This window comes from Opisthocomus hoazin, chromosome 9 (genome assembly GCF_030867145.1).
Source record: "Opisthocomus hoazin isolate bOpiHoa1 chromosome 9, bOpiHoa1.hap1, whole genome shotgun sequence".
In the NCBI taxonomy this organism is placed as follows: domain Eukaryota; kingdom Metazoa; phylum Chordata; class Aves; order Opisthocomiformes; family Opisthocomidae; genus Opisthocomus; species Opisthocomus hoazin.
Window position 1 is genome coordinate 38912300 of NC_134422.1, and position 20321 is coordinate 38932620.

Here is a 20321-nt window from a genome sequence, read left to right on the forward strand (position 1 = left end):
AATATGATCTAGAAATTGATTTAATTGTAAGATTCTATGTCCCTTTTAAAAACAAGCAGTATATGATTTAATGCAATTATCATATCTATTTGCCTGTAAGTATTTAATTCCAAATTAATCTTTAAACATGACAGTTATTTCCCTTGTTGCTCTAGAAAGCCAGAAAAAAATGTACTTAGTCTATTTTATTGACTTTTGTGTTATCCCATCTGGCTTTCAAGCTCCCTGAAGCACTAATAAAGGTCAACGGGTTTTAGAGTGAAATGTAATCCCTTCAGCTGGAGTACAATACCTGCTAGTACAATAATAACAGAGATCACTTTGTTTCTAGTGAATATTGGATTGCTTCATAACTGAAGATCAGAGCAAGGATGCTGAAGAATAGAAATGCCTCTTTGAGTGCATTCTGGTACTTGAGATTCTAGTGCCTGGTACCTGATGGCTAAACCTTATCGTTATTTCACTCATTAGAAACTCAATGGTCAGAACAGTAGTTAAATGTTGACAGTAAAAGTAAAAAGAGTTTAACGTCTTTCTGATCTGGTCCAGCTCTAGCATGAGAGGCTTAAAACTACCTCTGGTATAATAAAAGGCAGGTATAACATAAATGAAAGATGAGTATTTATGCACATCATAACATTAAGCTTGTGTAATAAGCATTCGGTGAGATTGCTCAAGCGTCCGAAGATAGCAATGGGTTTGCTTTAATGACTTCCTGGCTCAAAGCAACACGACCATCTCGCTCAGAGGGTTCATCCTCACAGTCCTTTCCCAGCAAGTCCGTGGTTGCAACTGTGCAGTGTGGAATTCTCTGGTTTTCCTGCATTTAAGAATGCAAGTTTCCATAGAATATTTCTGCCTATTCAGTTGTCTCCCCAATTTATAGTAATGGAAATGATTTCAATTAATTTTTAAAGAAAACTTGCAGTCACAGATAAGATTTATTAAAGCAGATGTTTTTTACTTGTTTTATATTTTCATTGGGTTGTGCTGGTCATGAAGACACTCTAAAATTTAGAATGTTAATACATCAGGGTTCATCTTTTTCCTGTTTATTTACTCTGCTGCTTCCACTGGCTGCAGTTGATTCACAGCTCAATAATGCTTTCCTATCATGGGGAGAATATATGTATAAGTAAAGGGGGAATAAAACAAAAATAAATTTTGGTCAAAAGATAATCACTTAGGGGAAAAAGAAGGAAATACAAGAAGTCTCAGAGGTTTGCCTCATGTTAGAACTCAAATTCTGTCATGGCAGGAGAATAATGTAAGTATGTTACTTTGATGCTTATCTGCACCGGTTTGGGTTCTCTGGGCTGTGCTCATCGCCAGTGGCCTCACCTACATTTTATAATTCTGATAGTCCTTTTAGGTATGAAATGCTATTTCCACCAGAGAGGAGGGAATACCTTGCCCGCGCTCTGAAATGGGCATTTCTGATGGTAAAGAGAAAGAACAGATAAAGATTTGCGTGAAGTAAGCATCGGAGACCTTGTCTCTGCAGGTGCCGTGCAGAAGGGCGAGCGCGCTCGGCGTGCTGGCTGCGCGCTCGCCTCGCTGTGCTCAGCACAACCACAGCCGGATCTTTTGAAGCCGTACGATAGGCAGGTGCTGTTACGGTACTTCAGGAGGACATTTTCAGCCTTTATACTACAGGCTGGTACTGCAGGTTCCCCAAATTACACAGAGCTACACAACAATTAACATAAGTATATTTACATTACACTGAGCTACTATTCTATCATGTTCACTTACAATTAAAAAAAGAAACCTAAAAAACAGGAGATGGGATTTTTTTGAATGTTATTCTGTTCTTCTCACTTTCTTGTGTGCTCTTTCTCTTTGTGGCATTTACTGCGTACACACTGTAGGACCACGAGACGAGTTGTATCGTGTCAGACAAAAGATGCATTTAGCTCCCTATCCCGGTTCTAGGGCTCGCCGGTACTGGGTGCTAGAGGAAAGAAATGACCTTGAGACCAGCAGTGCTGTTCTGTTGGGGGTGCCTCTACACTCTGGCCTACAACAAATCCCAGCTCAAGGATTTCCTGTGCTAATGGTGGTCTCTTTAAAATTTAATAGAATTTAATAGGAAGTATATGCCTGTTATGTGTACGCTGGCGCTCGCTGTTTTTATGATAAGCAGTTTCCCGACAGTATGAGCTCTTGTACGATTATATGCGGTAGGAATTCATATGCAGATTGACCTCGCTTCACTGGGGTTGACCTCGGGTCTTTCAGAGGATGAAAAATAAGCTGTACCATGCTGTGAAGTTACAGCAAGTGGAACTGGCATCGTTTGCTGCCTTTTGTAGGTTTTCAGCATCTTGCCGTGCTCTGTTCCTCTCCCTCTCCCCTCCTTATTTCCTTCCTTTGCTTGCCTATTCTGCTGTCTGTTCTTTGACATCAGTACAGTATTTTAGGAAGTGTTCACATCTTTGGATCTCATTACTGTAAGTCATGAAATTATTCCCTGGTGTATCTTGACGACATCTCTGGTCCCAGGGAAGAGGGCCAGGGGGAAGGCTGTGAAAAATGAAGCCCTTCTGTCAACACTGCATTCTGATAAAGCTAGTGGATAGGAGCTTAATAGCTTTTCAAATACCGGCTGCGTTGTATACAGCCTTCAGAACTGGAGAACTGCTGGCAAGAAATACATTTCTGATTTATTATATTTAATAAAGTTATGAAGAATTTTCTAGAGGGTAAAGCAGTTCCAAAAAAGCTACCGCTTCAGAAGTCTGGGTGCTTATCTGTACTAATTTGATACAGAAATAGAGGTGCAAATCTGAAGGGATCAGGATTTGTTCCAGTGCTGTATTGCCTGTTTCCATCCAACCCAGAAGTTCCATTTATACATCTTCCTCCAGGCAAATTTTCGATCCTAGGCACACTCACAAAATATATAATGAACTCTGCTCTAGATAAACTTCTATGATACTTCTAATGAGATGTAATTTTAATGTCTTGTGTAAAATTAAATGCCATCTTTGTTTTATAGATGACTACATGTCTATGTTTCTGCCTGTATCTTTAAAACTAAAAACATAGAAATAAGATTTTCAAATTAAAAAGATCTTATTCACACACAGCACTAAAAAACTAAAACTACCATCAAGCTTACTTATCTGAACATAAACTTGCAGCTTTTAATCAGATCAAATATATATTTTAACTCCTGAAGAAATTTAAATTTGGATTACTCTGGCTATCCTTACAGAAATATAATATTGAATTTCCTTTACTTTATTGCTCATGTTTTTCCTAACACAAATACTACATTTCTTAATGTTTCCATGAAATTCCATGAAATGTGTGAGTCTTCTATACGCTGTAGGCAAGGACGATGCTGAGTTCATCGCTGAGCTTAGTGAAAGAATTCTTTCACTCGATACGTACTTCCGTCCTGGTCTTGACAATTTTCAAAAGAATATAGTTTAATGTTTTTGCTGTCCTTGGTGATGTTTCAGTAGTGATGGTCTAATTTCAGTATTCTGAAATTTGAGGATTAATTTTTGAAGCAAGCTGGAACTTGCAGCTCCCATTAGCTGCTATGACAGCATTCCCATGCTGAAATGCTTCATTTTGGGCCCAGGGGCAGAAAGGGACGAGGCATACCAGAATTTTCTGTGGAGAGAAGCAAGCTTTTCCAAAAGTTTGGTCAAGAAACCCAAGTAACTAGTTAGGTGTATTTATATTGACATGTTTGGGGACTTGATAATTATGATCAACTCCGTTTCGGATGACAAGGTGAATACCCTGCTGTCCTCACCTAGCACGCTCTCCAGTTGGGCTGAGGGTCTGATGTACTTGGCTTAGCCAAGCAGGACCTGCCTACTGAAGAGAGCGGCATGTATAAATTTTGAGGCCCTGTGAATGTCAGTAAAAAGGTAAACCACAGTTTCACCACAGTGAAGTTTGATGTATTTTGTCTCAAAATGTGTGGGGTTTTTTGTTTGTAAGGAAAATGTTTATGGTGAAGTAGAACCAAAATATCAATAATTGTGATTTGTTTGGTTTTTTTCAATATCACTTTCCTAAAGTAAGATTTAAATGTCAGGTGCTACACACTCCTTAACCATATTGTCTAGAGTAGAAATTGCATGCTGTGAAGGAATTTTAGCTTTTCAGAAGCTGTTGGATTGGTCCCTGCAGTTGCCAAAAAAAAAAAAAAATCCATCCACCTTCCTTTTCCCTAGAAGATCACAACTGTGTTTGACTGTTTGCGTTATCACGTAACGACATAGGAAAGTTGTACATTCATGTACCATCCATATCTGACAAAGCACAACACAGACCTTTGTTAAAGTCAACATGTTTTCTAACACAGAATAAATTTAATGAAAACATATGTTTTGAAGCATTTGGTATATGGAATCTGGTTCTGTCCTCTTTCAAAAATTCAGTTTTAGAACAGTTAGCATAGCAGTCTTTGTAATTGCCAGCCATCAAAAAACAGTAGGCATGGTGGTGATGGGTTGACGGTTGGACTTGATGATCTTATAGGTCTTTTCCAACCTTAATGATTCTATGATTATCTCCTAAAGATTCCCTCCCTCAATTTTACATTACTTGAGCTGATCTGTAAAATAAAGCATAACCATAGGGACTGTGTAATGTTTTCAGGGAAGCGGCTTCAGTGTGCCAATGTTACCAGGCCTTTGGCTGTAGTTTGGCTGATAGTGGCCACTGAGCCTGGTGTAGGCTCTAAAGCAAAGGGCAGTGCTGAGCTGGGTGGGAGGAGACTCACACAACTGGGATATTGGCACGGAATCAGCTGCCCCTGCTGAAAAACAGGAGACTGGTTTATTGCTCACCAGTATTAAAAAACTGTCTTTTTCAGAGTGAAAATTCTTACTGTGAATACGATGCAGGTATATCTGAATTTATGCAGGACAGAGAAAATTCTTAAATAGTATCCGAAACAACACACAGCGTTGTACAAAAGAGCTCAATCCTCAAATAGATTTAATCCCATAATTGCAAATAGCTTCTATGTGATCTTATAAAGCTTTCCAAAAGCTAGTGAGACAGCCAAGCAGAGATGCTTTCAAGTCTCAAAATGTTCATGTGAGGAGAAGCTCGGAAGCTGAGCTAGGTGTGGCTGCTCACACCCTCTGGCCCACCTGTCCTCAATGACTACACCAGTCTCCCAGGTCTCCGGCATCTGATGTAGATTGGAGCCACCTTGGAACTATTCTTATTTACCTTAGCGACAGCAGGGGCTGCTCCATGGTTGAGGGAGTACAAAGGTACTGTCTTGGTGCTGCTTAGGAATTCACATTTCTTCGTTGCTGCTTTGGATTTTAGCCATCATCTTCAGCTTGTATTTGTGATGTGGCTATGCTGGCTGCTGCTGTATTGGTGGTATTTGCTAGAGACCTGCTGTAAGTAAGCGAGGAGCTGGTTTGTGGAGCTGGAAGTAAATTGCTGATTTCTCTTTTAGCTAGTTAAAGGGAAGAAAAACACAATCCACCACCGTCTTTTTGCAGGGACGGGATTGTTTGGTGCCAGGGCTGTGGACTCCTTGCGTTACCTTTCACATAAGACATGAGGAACTGTGCCAGGCACTTGCTGCCCATGCCCATCTTACCTACTGCTGAAGCTACATGGAAGGCACAAGCCTCACTTGAATGATTCGGAGCAGGTAAGTCACATCTGAAGTCTCTTCCAAAGCCCAGACTGCTTGATTTGTGTGTTGACTGTGTCTAATTTGGGGTGAGTCGGTTGGTTCACTAAGCAGACACAAGGCAAGGGTAGTTTCACTCCAATCCTTTCCCCCCTGACAGCAGAGATAGAACTAGCTCAAGCCACTTGTATCTGAGTGCAAACCTGAACTCAGTGCGGTATTGCTAACAGAAACAATGTTCTTATCTGCTGGTGGAAAAGCTAATAAAAATAACTAAATAAAAGCTGCACCCACTCAGCCTCCAGAATTTCTCTGCCTAGTAATGGAGGTTACAGCTACCTTTTGTACCCTGGCTTGAAGTTGGAGTACTTGTGCAAAACCCAGCTTGCTTGGATACTGGTTTCTTGGTAGCTGGCGGTGTCTGACTGTAGCTGTTCCTTCTGGTTGACATTTCTTTGGCCAGCAGACCATAGAGCAGAAATGCCCTCCGTCCTTCTTGTGGAGTGTATGTGCTCTCAGGAACGCAAGATCTGTGAGGCTAAAGAAAGAGCAAGCAAGAAAGCATCTGGTTTGTGTCTTAACTGATAGAAAATACTCCTCAAAGAGAGGTGGAAGTTTTGGGATACTTCTCTTGTTAATATGGTTTTATTCCACTAAGTGGAATTGTTTTGAGGACATCAGGTCGCACGTCTTGTAGGCTTATGGAGTTGTTGGGTTTTTTTCACAAATGTAATGGAAATAATGAACTTGTGAATCATTGTGCTCTTCAGCTTTGTTTCCCAAAATATTGTTCAAGGTGTAAATTCCGGTGACATTCTTGCATTTATTTGGGTAAATGCCATACTCGGCACTGCAGCCGCTACTAGAATGCGGGTTTAACTAAGCGCTAGGTGCTTCTCAGGTGAGATACCTGTGATGATGTGACCAGCTCTGTGGGGTATGGCAGTAAATGCTTCCTAAATAAATGCATCTCGGGCAGTGTGGTGTAAGCCTTAGCCTCTTCTGCTCCAGTGTACCAACAGCCGAATACTGACAGCAGCTTTTAATATCTTCTAGTAGTTTTCCAAGGGGTAAATGTTTGATTTTTGTGGTTAAATTAGGACAGAGCGAGAGAAAGGGGCAGAACTTCGTAATTCCTTCATTATCTTGATATGTTTTTGATATTAAAGAAAAATTTCTTAGAAAAAATCTGTTTTTGTTAATGCAGAGATTCAAACAACTTAGAAACTGAAACATTATTCTTTCTCTGAGAGTATTACTCTCACTGTCATTACTCTTCTATTGGAAGAATAATAGGAAATATTTTTAGTAAAAAGAAAGGGAAAAAAATACATTTACATTTCAGAAAGCACTTCAGATCTAAGTATTTAATATTATTGTTGCAATCTCAACTCTGTATCCTGAGTTTATCCATTTCTTTCTCATCCCAGAGGACTCTGTTTCATTCGGTGAACAGGACAGGTATTTGTTTCATTGGCATATTTTTTATTCTCAGTAACTTTAGTTTGTGTGCGTTATCTAACTTCACTGATGTATGGAAAGTGGGTTTTAATATCTAAACATTTTAATATACGAATGTCAACATCACTACTCCAAAAACATATTTAGGAAATAACAAATAAAGTAATAGCAGCAGCAGAACCTTCAAAGAGGCTGGAGGTACAAACTTGAAACTCCTGGGGTGACTTTAATTCTTCCATGCAGTTGTGCATAGGTACCTTCTGCAGAGGCTCCTAAAGTAGTGGGATCAAGTTCTCTGTTATGGAATCAGGTAATGCAATTAAAGTTATCCACAACTTGCTTTTATATACAGGAAACAATCTGTAAAAGCATTTTTTCTGCAGCGTATCATTTGATGTTTAAAATTTTATGACATAGCAGTACGGGACTTTCAGGTTATACCCACACAGGCTGTGTCGATGCACCTAACAGGCAGTTCTAGCTCAATGGAGAAATAGCAGCGTATTTAAAAGGACTAGGAAATTGTGAATTTCCTTATCTTTTATCATTTGAAATGAAGGAAACTAACATTGTGCTTGCGGTTCATGCCTTTGCCTTTCTTGATTCTTTGCGGGTGGCACTGAGAGGAAGAAGGGAATATAAGCATCCTACCTTTTCATAAACGTGTCAAAGGAAAGATTAGCCTAAAATGATATTTTTACAATCATAACAATCTGCAATAACTGCAAATAAAGTCGGATCTCTCACTGAAAATGTCAGAGAAAGATTATCCTAAAATAACACTAGCTGATAGATTACAATTGGCATTTGGTAGCTCAGCGAAGGAAAAGCAAATGGCATAGTGTGAGCTACAGGCATCCTCCATCTTACTGCGCTTGCTGGGTAGAGCTGGAGGCAAAAGAGCAATTCCTGAGTCCTCTGCTGACACCTGATCGTGCTGTCCTGTGGCTGGGGTGTCCTCTGGGAGAGACGGGTTCAGCAGGAGGCTGCTGGGATGGCAGGCTGGGTTTCCTCCTCTCTCAGTAAAGCTCTGTTCTGTTTGCCCGAAGGCACTGTTACTGCTCAGCATAACGCTGCCCTGTGCCTCGTGGACTCGTTACGCTAACGGAGGCTCCTAGGACCATGGCTGAGCACTGGAAATCTTGTCCTGACCTGTCACAAGAAGAAGAAAGAGGATAAGGTAGATTTGGGTCTCCTTTTAAGCATACTGAATCATTTCAGGTTCAATGGCCTTGAGAAATAACTAAACGAAAATCTCCCTTCATCGTCTTTATAACGAGGTGTTTGGATACTACTGTAAAGATTATGTAGAAGGGCAGATTATTACTAGCTAGGAATGAACTAGCCTGTTGCAGTTATTTTTTGCAACATTAAGTAACTCCAGAGCCATGTGCGCTGCGGTACTGCTTCTCGTTTGAGTGGTCGCGTTGTGCTGAAATTGAGAGAAGCGTTTGAATGAAGCATCTGCTTCCAAATACTCCTGCTGCTGATTACACCTTCTTCCAGACAGGGCTGAGATGTAATCTGCAATGTAAAATTGTCTGAGCCTGTAGTGAATCAGAATAAATTCCCGTAAAGCGTGGAATTGCGAGCTAGGTGTGTCAGCATCCTCGCTCTCCTCTTACTGTAGAGTCTTACCTGACTACAAGCTGCTTTAAAGTTTTGATAATTGATGTTGTCCCCTCAGTTACACCTGAGAGGACAGGGCAATTCTTTGCTCAAAGACACTAGTTTGAGTATAAATATTTTAATAATAGAGTATTTCTTGTCAGAAAGAAAAGATGATTAATGAGTACTTTCCCCGTTTTGGCTGTTTGGCTAACACCCCCCCTCGCTTTTCCTTGTAGCGATGCTCGTTAGCTTGCTGGCCAGATGGTTGCGGTGTACAGATTTCGGTTTTATCCCATCTATTTTTTTGCTGCAGAGAAACTCGGGAAGTACACGTTAGCAGCGTTGGGCTGAGCCGAGGTGCTCGCAGGCTGCCGTCCTTGTGTTTGCCGTTAGACCCGTGGGACGAGGGAGCGATGGGGGAGTGAGCCGCTGCCGGGGGCATATTTTCTGCAGGCGGGTTTTACAGCTAGAATAAGTCTTTTGGCAAGAGAGTCATCGAAAAGAATAAGTAAGGAACAACCATCTCTCGCAGCAGTAAATTTTCAGATGAGGTGGCTTAGTAGAGCTCTCTTGAGTCAAGGCAGTGCAGCAGTGCTGTCGACTGAGTTCCAGGTCTGGAGGAACTGTGTGGTCTGAAGAGAAATAGAGCTCTGAGACATGGATTTAGTGGGTTCAGTGGAACTGGGAAGCAGTGATTTAACTAGGGGTCATGCTTATGTCCTTGTTTGAACACCAAAAAGACCAGCAAAGCCACAGCTACTGATGACAGTTGGGTGGGAAAAGCAGAGGAGACACACAAGTGCAATGTCATCACACAAAGGACAGTTGACCTATTTTGGGGTAAAGGTGGAATAATCTGGTGATAAGATGGAAGAAGGGGTGTTGTGTCCGAGGTATTCCTGCTGTTTGGAACGCTGTGCAGGCAGCAAGGGTAGCCTGGTGTCACTGCTACTCACAGATGACAGGAGCAAATTCAGGGGCGTGACAAGTGACGAAAATAAGGGGTGGGGTGGTGACTCCTGTGCGTTGTTGAGCGCTGCCTTGGGGAGAAGCAGGAGAGCTGGTAGAGCAGGAAAGTCAGAGAAAACAAGGTGGGTTTTGTTAGTGTGGGCTTTTTGTTTTATTTCCTTGCAATGAATTTATGAACTGCTCTGAGGGATTTGATCCAGTAAGGTATTCTGCCAGGAACAAAATTTGTGCTGAGGAATCGGATGTGTTTCAGATCTGGCAAAAACACTTGGATCCTTGTCAGCTCTTGCTGTCAACCATCATTAAGATGCCCCTGACGAAGTACCAAAACCCTTAAGACATATAGGTGTGTCACCTGTTTTGGAAGAAGCCAAGATGGTGACAAAACTTTTGAAGGACTTGACAGTCTGAAGTCTCCAAAATCTTACAAGGATGGGAGTTCCAATGAGCCTCTTGATATCTTAGTGCTATAAATACCTCAGGCTGTCTCTGGGAACGTTTTGCCTCCCATAGCTCCTGTCCCCATCAGTGCTGAAATATAGAAGCACTCATATGTGTGTTAATGCATGAAAATTCAACATACGCATTTAACAACCAACACAACCCTTTTGAAACTCTTTTAAATTAAAGACTCTAAAATCAATTTTAAAAATGAAGAAGAATTATTTGTTATTTTCCTTTTCCATAGCTGAACCTTTAGTACAAAATAATTTTTCTAATATATGAGCTGAAACCTGACAAGTTTACTCAATTATCTAAATGAATTCAAATGTTTGCCTGCTTAATGCTGTCGGGATTTGTCCTTTAAAACATAACTTCTATTTATAATTACTATTTATAACTTTTTTAAAGAAAGTGAAATGCAGAAGTATTTCTGAACTGAGGTTCTTACATTAAGGAAAGTAAAATTATTTCTAATTTTACACTTCAAAACTTGCTAATACTTTGCTGATATTCTTGATTCAGTTAATTATTTACTGATAACGTACATTGTATAAAAATATAAGCAAAACAATAAAGGAAAGCATCATTGGGGTAGAATACAAAATAGTAGCTGATAAAATTTAAATAATTTGAGGTCATCAAATTTTATATTTAATTAAAAAATGACTTTATGTTGTCATTTCTGGAAGGTTAAATCATTCAATGATCTTTGCACTTTTAATGCAGAATGTCATAGTGGAATTATGGAGTATTGGAAGGTTTTGGAGAAGTCAACTGATAAGAACAAAAGCAGCACATTAATTTGCTTAGGAAAGTTTATTCAGTTGGGTAAAATGACTTTTTTACCCCCCTCAGTTTTTTTAAGTCACAATACCTATGGTTTAGGATATAAACATAAATTTGGAGGTTTTAGACAGGTGTAAATTGGAATTGATTTTGTTAGTGTATTGCATTTTACTGTGGTATACTTTTGTCAGAGAACTCCTTAAAAGTCTGACTAGAATGTTTGTAGTCCTGCCTCTTACAGGCTAACAGGTATTTTAAACAGTTTCATATACTACTCTTTTCTGCAAAGCCAAATGTAAGTCTGATAATCCTCACTCATCTGCGCTAGGGTGATTTGCGCAAGAACACCAGTTGATCTTTCATCTCTGCATCTTCTCGTGGGAACTTTAAAAGGAAGTCAATGCAAATACAACAGCAACGTTAAAATGCTGTAGAAATCTCTTGTGCTTGCTTAGTGAGATCTGAAGGTTTAATATGTTGAGGCGTATCGTTTTTCCCCCTTGTTGAGGTAACACAACATAAGCTGGCACAGAGTTTGACTTTGTGTTTGTATACACCTGTCACTTGTGGCAGTGTTTTTTAGTTTGGGCTTGGGGTTTTTTGTGGTGTTGCTTTAGTTAAAAATCTAATGTAAAGGAAATTGAACTATTAATAATGAATATTAGATTTTTATTGGCAAAAGGGTCTTATTCAGTTTATTCATATTATCACTTCTGCCATGAAGGGCAATTTAATTTTGTTTTGTTATGATAAATATCTAAGACTATATTTGAGTTCACATTTGTTAACAAAGCTGTGTGTACATCATTTCAGTAAGAAATATTTTATTACAGAAATATTTCTATTTTACTACTTTAGTCATATGAGCCACGCTGCCTACTTTTTAAGGCAACTTCCATTATGAGCCAGATTCCCCGTTAAGCAGATAGGGAATATTCCTTCTCTCGGGTGTTCGTCCTCCTCTGGCACGTCTGAGAGCCTCCGAGAAATGCTATAAATGATGTGACTAATCTACTTGGTCTCATGCTTTCTCCTAACTGATGGGACATGCTCGACGTGTCACTGCGTAGCATCAGTGCCCGAGAGAAACTGCAGCGACTTCCAGAGCATGCACCCTGTTTAAAATGGGGTCTAGGGGATTCAGACCCACGCAGTGATTTGGTGGTTTAGTTCTCTGCTGGTATTCCCTTTCCCTGAAGCAGTCCCGTGCTCTAGATACAACTGCTGTTAGGGCATTGTCACTTGCTTTCATGGCACTTCTTGCATTAGTTGCAGAGTTTCACTAGACCATAGCTGCTCTGAGAAACCAGAGTTGTGTGAAGAGAAATCAGCTACTGGGCACATCGAAGCCATCCTCTAGTGAATACTGAACAGCAGATCAAACCTTGGCTTGTATGGAAACATGGGCTGCTGAGTTACCTATGAGACATTTTGGGATGTGTCATCTTATTCCTAGTGGCAAGGAAGTACAGCAGCAATAATTCCTGCAGGAGCAACATGGGGGGGTTGCTTAGAGGAGGTCAGTATCTGAAAGGCTGCACACTTTTATGTATAAGCGTAAAATAAGCAGCCAACGGTAACAAAAAAAACCCCAAAATCTATGAAGTGATTTGTCAGTGTGAGGAAAGGTGCCCTTGAAAAAATTACAGTTGATACATTTCTGGAAGTCTGCTTGTCTGCTAACTAAGCCTGTTTTTCTTCACTTTTCCTTGAGTTTAGCCAGCTGTTTTTCCTTTTGGCACTAATTTTGGCTGGATGTTCAGATGCCTAGTAACTTTGCCATTTCAAATATGTGTCCATCTACCACTTATGCTTCATCTCATGCTGGGGAAAAAAGCTTTCAGAATGGCTTCCTACAGGTGTTGAATAATTTAGGTGAAAAATGAAACTTGCTGAATGCCACAATCAGTTTTAAGTATATAGGAGAGTTTCTGATAAGACTGACCTTTTCAGAGAAGGACTTTTCAGGGAGTTTCTCTTCATCCATGCAGCTTGTTAGAGACTTCATTATCCCTTTGAAATTAATAACAAAGATTAAGAATATCTTACTGATGCAGTAATAATAAGCCTTGATAAAGATTGATAATGTTATTAACAACAAGATTAATAAAAAAAACGAGCACTTGATCATAGAAGAAATCTTTTAAAATAGTTACTTTAGACACCAACACAACGAAGTTTCTAAAGCTGTCCCAAAGTTCATCTTCTCAGGATTTGGCAACTCGGGTAAATAAAACTGCGTTATATGCTGTAGGAAACTCTAATGTTGGTCTAATATTTCTCCTTAGACTATGTTTTAGGAGGTTTATGACACTGACAAAAATTCACTGTGACTTAAAGGCACGGATTCTCTCTTCTGATTATTAAAGTATGGCTTTCAAGGGGGATAAATGGTCTTTTTAAACATAATTTATAAAGTGTGATATGACCATATTATTATGTTTTAAAATGTTTAACTGAATACGACTTGAAACCAGCCTTCATTAAAAAAATACTCAAGAGCATGAATATAAGTCCAAAACCTGACGTAACTGCTTCTGTGATTTTGTTTTGGAAAGCAGGGATGTTGCTCAGCTGTTTACCTATAGTACTTATCCTTCATGAGTGTTCCTGATACATGGCAGTTGTGGGGTTTTTTTTTTTTAAATCCTGTCTATCTGTATTTAGCAAGTAGACTTAGAATTCCTTCAGAGCTGTGCAAGACAACAGTCCTCATCTTAAAAGCATCTGCTTTTAACTGACTTTTCTATAAAGCTTGCCACTGTGCGCTCCACTTCGAGAATAAACCAGAAATTAATCGGAAGGAGAAGCTATTTATCGTCAACATGTCAGCTTCCATAGTATCTTATGGATTTTAAAGAGGTATTTTGAGCTACATTATAAAACAAATAATACTCTTCTGAAAGAGAGCAAATCAAAAATATTCTTTAAATAGTGCTGTGTTGTCATGAAATATGTGCTTACTCTCAGACAAATCCACTTACTTTTAATAACACCCGTGTTTTTATAGTATGCTGTCTTCATGGAATTTCTCTGCAGTTGCTGAAGCTCCACTGTGGTGAAAAGGTCTGTGCTGATGGATGGGGCTGTGAGGCCAGAGCCACTTCTACCATATTTATCTGCCGGATCCCCACTGAATCTGTACGGTGCGATGAAAGGGACACCTGGGAAGTCCCCTGCTCCCTTTTCTCTGTTGAAACGAGGGTAGAGCATCCATCTTACAGAGATCCAAGTCGTATTTCCAGCTCAGCCTTTCAAACCGTTGAATGGGTCACTTTCCTGCCTGGGCAACAGCTTTCCTGGTGGATAGAATTGGGAAAAAATGTCAGTGATGATGTTCCTTGTAGATGCTTTGAGGTGTAGGGATGAAAATCAGGACTGGAATGGATAGATGATGAGACATCCTTCTGTATGTACAGATACTGTAACAACATCCTGCATGGAGAAACAGATTTTGGCATTTGCCAGCATACATGGAAAATGAACACCGTTAATCAGAAAGCTGAACATACTCTTTTTAATCTGGAGTAGCAACCTATGTGGAGACAGATGCAACAGGGAGTGTTTACACTACTATGGCCATATGGTGACTTTAGGGAATGAACAGCTTTACCTCTCCCAAAGCTGAAATACAGCCGTACGATTGTAGAGCGAAAGCGTGTCATGTCAGTGGAGGACATGAGCTTGCTTTTAAAGGCACGATAAATTAAAGGTGTTGTGAAATCAGTGAACTGGCCCTTGAGTCGGGCAAAGGGAAAAGGAAAGCAGAAGCATTTGTTGCCTTGGCAGCGGGAAGAAAGTTACCGTGACTACAGGTGCAGTTCTTAGTGTTTAAAGTTTTCCTTGCTGTTGCTTTTTTTCTTGAATTGTGTTGTTACTCCATGGCTCGGGCCTGAGCAGGCTGTTTATTACTGCTGACGTGGATTAGTATCTTGAGCCAAACCAAAACCTAAGTCTTCCTTCTGCTGAAGCTACGCATGGTAGTAATATTTCCATGTGCAATGTGGGAGTTACACTGCAGACCTCCGTAGGTGGTTAAGGCCTGGGAGGAAGGTGAATTGTTGAAAAGTAAGAAGAATGTAGTATTTCTTATAATTATTAAAAAATTTCAATGTCTTTAGTATTGGCAATTGTGTGATTAACATGGATACAGTACTACAGATCATTTGCAAACTGTAGTGGTAACATTGGCCAGCGATAATCTGTAGAGGGTGGTTTAATCTGTACTGAAGATCGATGAGATTCTGTGGGACACACACACAGCCCTGTGCCTACCAGAGATACAGACGCTGCTCCTCTTGAACATTTTCCTCTGGGTTTTGGGCCGTGAATCCTCTCCTGCCAGGGACTGCTCATGCTCAGAATCTAGTGAGCCTGGTGGAAGTGTTGGGGTTGGGGCTTGGGTGGCACTAAATTAGACTGGGAGGAACAGCTGGCAAATCTGTAAAAAGTCCTTGGCACTCCCAGCTCAAGGAGCACATCTGCTCTCTTCGTTGTGTAGCATGTGGACATCTGTGTATTACTCATGGGTGCTCAGGTGTGGCGTTGGCCAGCAGTGCTTAGTTCCATTTGAATCTGTCTGGAAGGACACGCTCCCTTCCTTCCAGTGTGGAGCCTGTTGTTAATACTGGGTGCTTGTGTTGGCATTAAATCCTGCTGATGGGATACAGGTCAGAGGGTTTGCACAGAAGGCACGTGGCTTGGGAATTAATTCCAACGCTGTTGGATCTCTTTCTTGAAATGAAGATTTATCTGTCTTAAGAAAGATACAAAGTCTGGACAGTGGCTGAGTGCCCTGTGCCAGTGTTTGACAAGTGAAGGGATTCTTGGTGTTTCCTTTTGCAGAAACTTACCCTCCAGCAGTTTCTCTCCTTTCACCGCTCGCTTGCTGTGCTGAAGCGCAGTCCTTCTCCGCCCTGACCTTCGTGTGAGCCCGGAGCTCTGGCTCTGGAGACCCCCGTATGGCTGAATGATGTGAAGCTCTTTTTCTCTCTTATCTTCAATGGTCAGAAGGCCAAACTCAGTCTGGTGTTAAAGAGGTGATGTCAAATAAATTCAGACAAATATTGAAAGATGGTGGGTTTATTCATGTGCCTGCTATTTTTATTGCTTCCTTTATTATAACAGATGAAGCAAGCAACTAAAGAATCTACCATTTGTATTTTAGCTCTAAGACTTCAGCTGTAAAAGATGTGATAGAAATGTCATAACACAATTGAAACAATATCTGTTCTCTTAATATTCTTATTAGAGGTAGTTGCATCTCTAACATGTTTCTCTTTCAACTGCTGCTTAATATCATATAAATCAAGTAGCATCATGACAGTGACAGTAATATCATGGGAGGGACTATGGGCCCAAGTTGTTAGCATACAGTATTAGAAATGGACTAATCTGATTAAGTTCTAATATAAAATAAATTGCATTTGCAATTTATCAAGATTCTGTTCCTGGGCTGATACTGTTCATCTGTAGCGTCCTTCATAACTGATCTTGATGCACAGCTTTATTTAATCAACAACATGGCCAACTGGAATTAAAGAAACATTAATGGAAAAGTATCTGTGATTGTAACTGTATATCTCTGAATGTTATTTTCATAGATCTATCTACTTATTTTTTCTATTTGTCTTATGCCCTTGACCTCATGAATACACAGTTTTCACAATACATCTGATCTTTCATTTGTCAACGCCAGTAACAAAGCATCACCTTGAGCTAGGAAAATGCAAATTAAGTAGAAAAGCATCAGCTGGTCCTGATCTGACCATGCTGCAGTATACATTGTCCCAGATTAATGGCTTTATAAAGATGATGCTTTTTAGAAACAGCTTTTCCACCAAAGCCACTGAAACTCGAAAAGCGTGGCCATGATAATCTCATCGAAAGGAATTTCCCAAGTGATTCTCAGTTTAAGTTTCTTAACCTGGGAATCTCAGTGAGTTATTTCTAACCTGTGAACCTTTTCACTGAGATTCCTGCCATCTACACAAATTCTAAGCTTAACAAAGCTTGGTGAAATACAAGTTTTAAGATAGGCAAAATCCAGAAATTGTCAACACAGTGCATGGGTAAAGCCGAAACGCAGTCAATGTGCCCCCACCGATATCCTGCTTCTTGCACTGGCAAACGCAGCTTCCTTTGTAGCTTGTAGGGCCACGTGACTGGGTCCTTTGGCAATTCCCCTGCCTATGCTGCTCGATGCAACAGATAATTTTACCATGTCAGCAACACTGACAGAACTGGTAAATATGAACCAAGCACCAACTCTTTTCCTAGTTGAATTTAGAAAGACTTTGCACTGACTTGGGAGGAAGCAGAGTTAAGACCTTATCTGTTACAGGAATTTCCAAGAAATTCTGACTATTTGAATAATGTACTTTTCAATTTCCTTTATATACTGTACAGAGGAAAGATTGGTAGGAATGGCTGGGTTCAAAGCGTAGCAGTCATAGCTAAATCTAATTTTAAATATTGAAACTCTGTTTCAATACCAGTAAATTAGTTTAGCCAGTAAAGCTAAAATCTATCAATACATGTTTTTTTGAAAAACACAGTCGTCTTGAAGCTTTGTATTGGATAATATCTTTTCTTATCATGATCTTAGTGCTTTTTTCCAGATGCCCATTTTGTCAGCTCCATCACACCCTGTTTATTTTAACTTATCGTATCTCTGGTTAAATCTACCGCATCAGCTGCAGCGATCACAAAACTCAGTGCCTCAAGCCAGTTACGAATGCCACTGTAGCAAAACTGTCACCACTGCTTATTCAGGCTGCGGATACGGAAAGCTTACTTGAGATGTGCAGCCCAGGCAGTCTAACTTGTTATTTTGGTTAAGTCAGGGTAATTCTTTTTTTAGGTTTAAACTATTTCATATGTCATAATAGGAATATGCAGTAGGCAACATCTCATTTGAGTAGAAAAACTATGTATTTTCATTCCACTAAAACAAAAGTATGTAAGTAATACAGCAGTTGAATATCAATGCGCAGATCTGTCACATTTTTCATGAACTTTAGGAGACAACTTAGGTTCAAGGCAAAACAAAAGCCCATGGCTACTTTGGTTAACCATCCACACTGAAATTTCAAATCTACAGTATCCTTAAAGTCTTTTACAGGAGCTTATATAAAATACTTAATATTAAATGTGTAACAGCTACTAAAACTACCTTTTTGATGTGACTGGAAAAAACACTGTTTATTTGATCTACCACTGGGTCATCTGTATCTGTGTCAAAAATAGTTTATGCCTGTAAAATTTCATGTCAATATACATTTCTGTTGTTACTTAAGTTCATTTCATTTGGGGTGGTGGAGGGCAGCAATCACATTTATTTTATTTTGCTCAAGTTGGAAAATAAGGAAAGAAAGCTCTGAGAAACGGAACAATTTGGGGAAGCCTTAATATTATCTTTAAATCGAATTTTGATTGATGACAACACCTTTCCTCTTTTCCTTCTGCCTTGTTTCATAGAAATGACCTTCTAGAATGAAAGCTGACTAGCATAAAAATACTTGCCCTACTTTAATACAAGAAACACCTGGTTTTGCCTGGTGCTTAACCAAAAATAAAGCCATTATACCTCAGTTTTGCTTGAAGTATACATAACAATTTGACTTGATAACTTGATATCTGACTTTCTTCGGAAAAACGGTGATCACTGTTTTGAGTACAGCTATAAATGTTTGCCAGTGCAGCACTTTTAATATACCAGCATCCACTTTTGCCCATTGACCTTTTATGATTCAGTTTAATTGACTTACGCAAGATAAAATCTCAACTGACGGTCTAAAATTATTTTGTGATATTAGCACCCAATGACAATCGTAATATAAACACATGGACCTTGGTGCAGCATTTATCAGAGTTAAGTTCTGCTTGATAGGATGGAACCCTACATGCTTTTCTTTGAGAAATGAAAAGTTCTTCTGACATGCTAAAGCAATCAGTTGAACAGCCACACGTAAATGGTCCAGATCACTCTCCTGTCCTTCTTCGCACCTAAATATAAGTGCTTAAATTGTTAGTCTCTACACATGAAACTATCCATGATTTTGATCGTTTGTTAAAAAAACCCCTCATTACTGGATCTGTAATTGTATGCCTAGGTTCTTGGATTTATCATTCTCTGCATTTTTTCATCCTTCAGTCATAATAATATACTTTTCTATTTGTCCTTTATTTCCAATATTTCACCTGCTTTTCTCCCCGAGATCATCATCTTGGTCCTATTGAAATCTGAAGCAAATTATCTGTCTTATTTTCACAACATGATTTATCTTATGCCTAATAGGCAGAAAAAGTTTCTTCTTTCTTTGTTGTCTATCTTACAGCAATATGCAGCTGAAGAGCGTTCCCCGCCGCTTTTTTATTTCTTTACACCAGCTGGCTCAGTGTGAGTCTGCATTTGTCCGTTATCCCTGCAAGGCATGACTTATGTGACTAGCATTTCAGTTCTGGTGACTAATGTTTTCTATTACGAGCTGTTTCTTATTTATCCCTTATTTCTTTCTTGACATAGCTATTCATTCAATAAAGTCTGAAACGTCTTCCCATACTATAAACTAAGCTATCTGCAGAAGCTGAGGGGTGGGAACTCCAGACAGGATTTTCAGGCTTACCTCTTCCACAATTTGAATTCCCAAGTCTGGTTGCCCTTGTAAACTAGGATAACTAGTTGATGAGCTATTTTCCTTTCAATATAACATCTAAGCCTTAGTTATATTTACACTGTGCGCAGTACGACTGGCCAACAGGTAAGCTATGCCCCTCTGCTGCCTCCCACCCCGCTTCTCCTCCAGCTCTGCCCTCTGCCACCTCAGGTCTGGAAGCTGCATGTCCGGTTTCAGTTGCAATGTGCCAAATGGAATCAGTTGCAGTAGGCCTAATTAGTTTACATGACATATACTGCATGTTGTGGTTATATTTTTCCTGGTCCCGGACTGAGAAGACCACATGTGGATTTTATTGGCTTGGAGTTCAGGGCGTTCTCTGCACCACTTCTTAATAAACAGAAATATTAAAAAATGATGTGCAGCTATTTAGATTCCTGTCAGTATTTCATTGTTATTGTATGTCTGTCTAACAAAGGCACGCAAACAGGCTGTGGATTTATCTGAGGGATCAGTGCAGATCCATCCAGCGCAGCCTGTAACTGTAGCAGAAAAACAGCATTGACAATGAGACGCAAATGCTTGACTAAGAATAGGAGGTCTGTGGGGAAGGAGCAGTAAAATATTGATTTTAATTAGTCCTACTAATTTCTTAAACAAGCACGCAAACTTTTAAATAAAAAAGGTGTGTAGCTTTTCAGACTAATCTTGATAGAATCTGGGTAAGACCAGGCTGCTCTGGTGATTCCAAGTCTATAATTTACCTGCAGGATGCAAGACACGTGAACTAAGGGTTTAAAAGA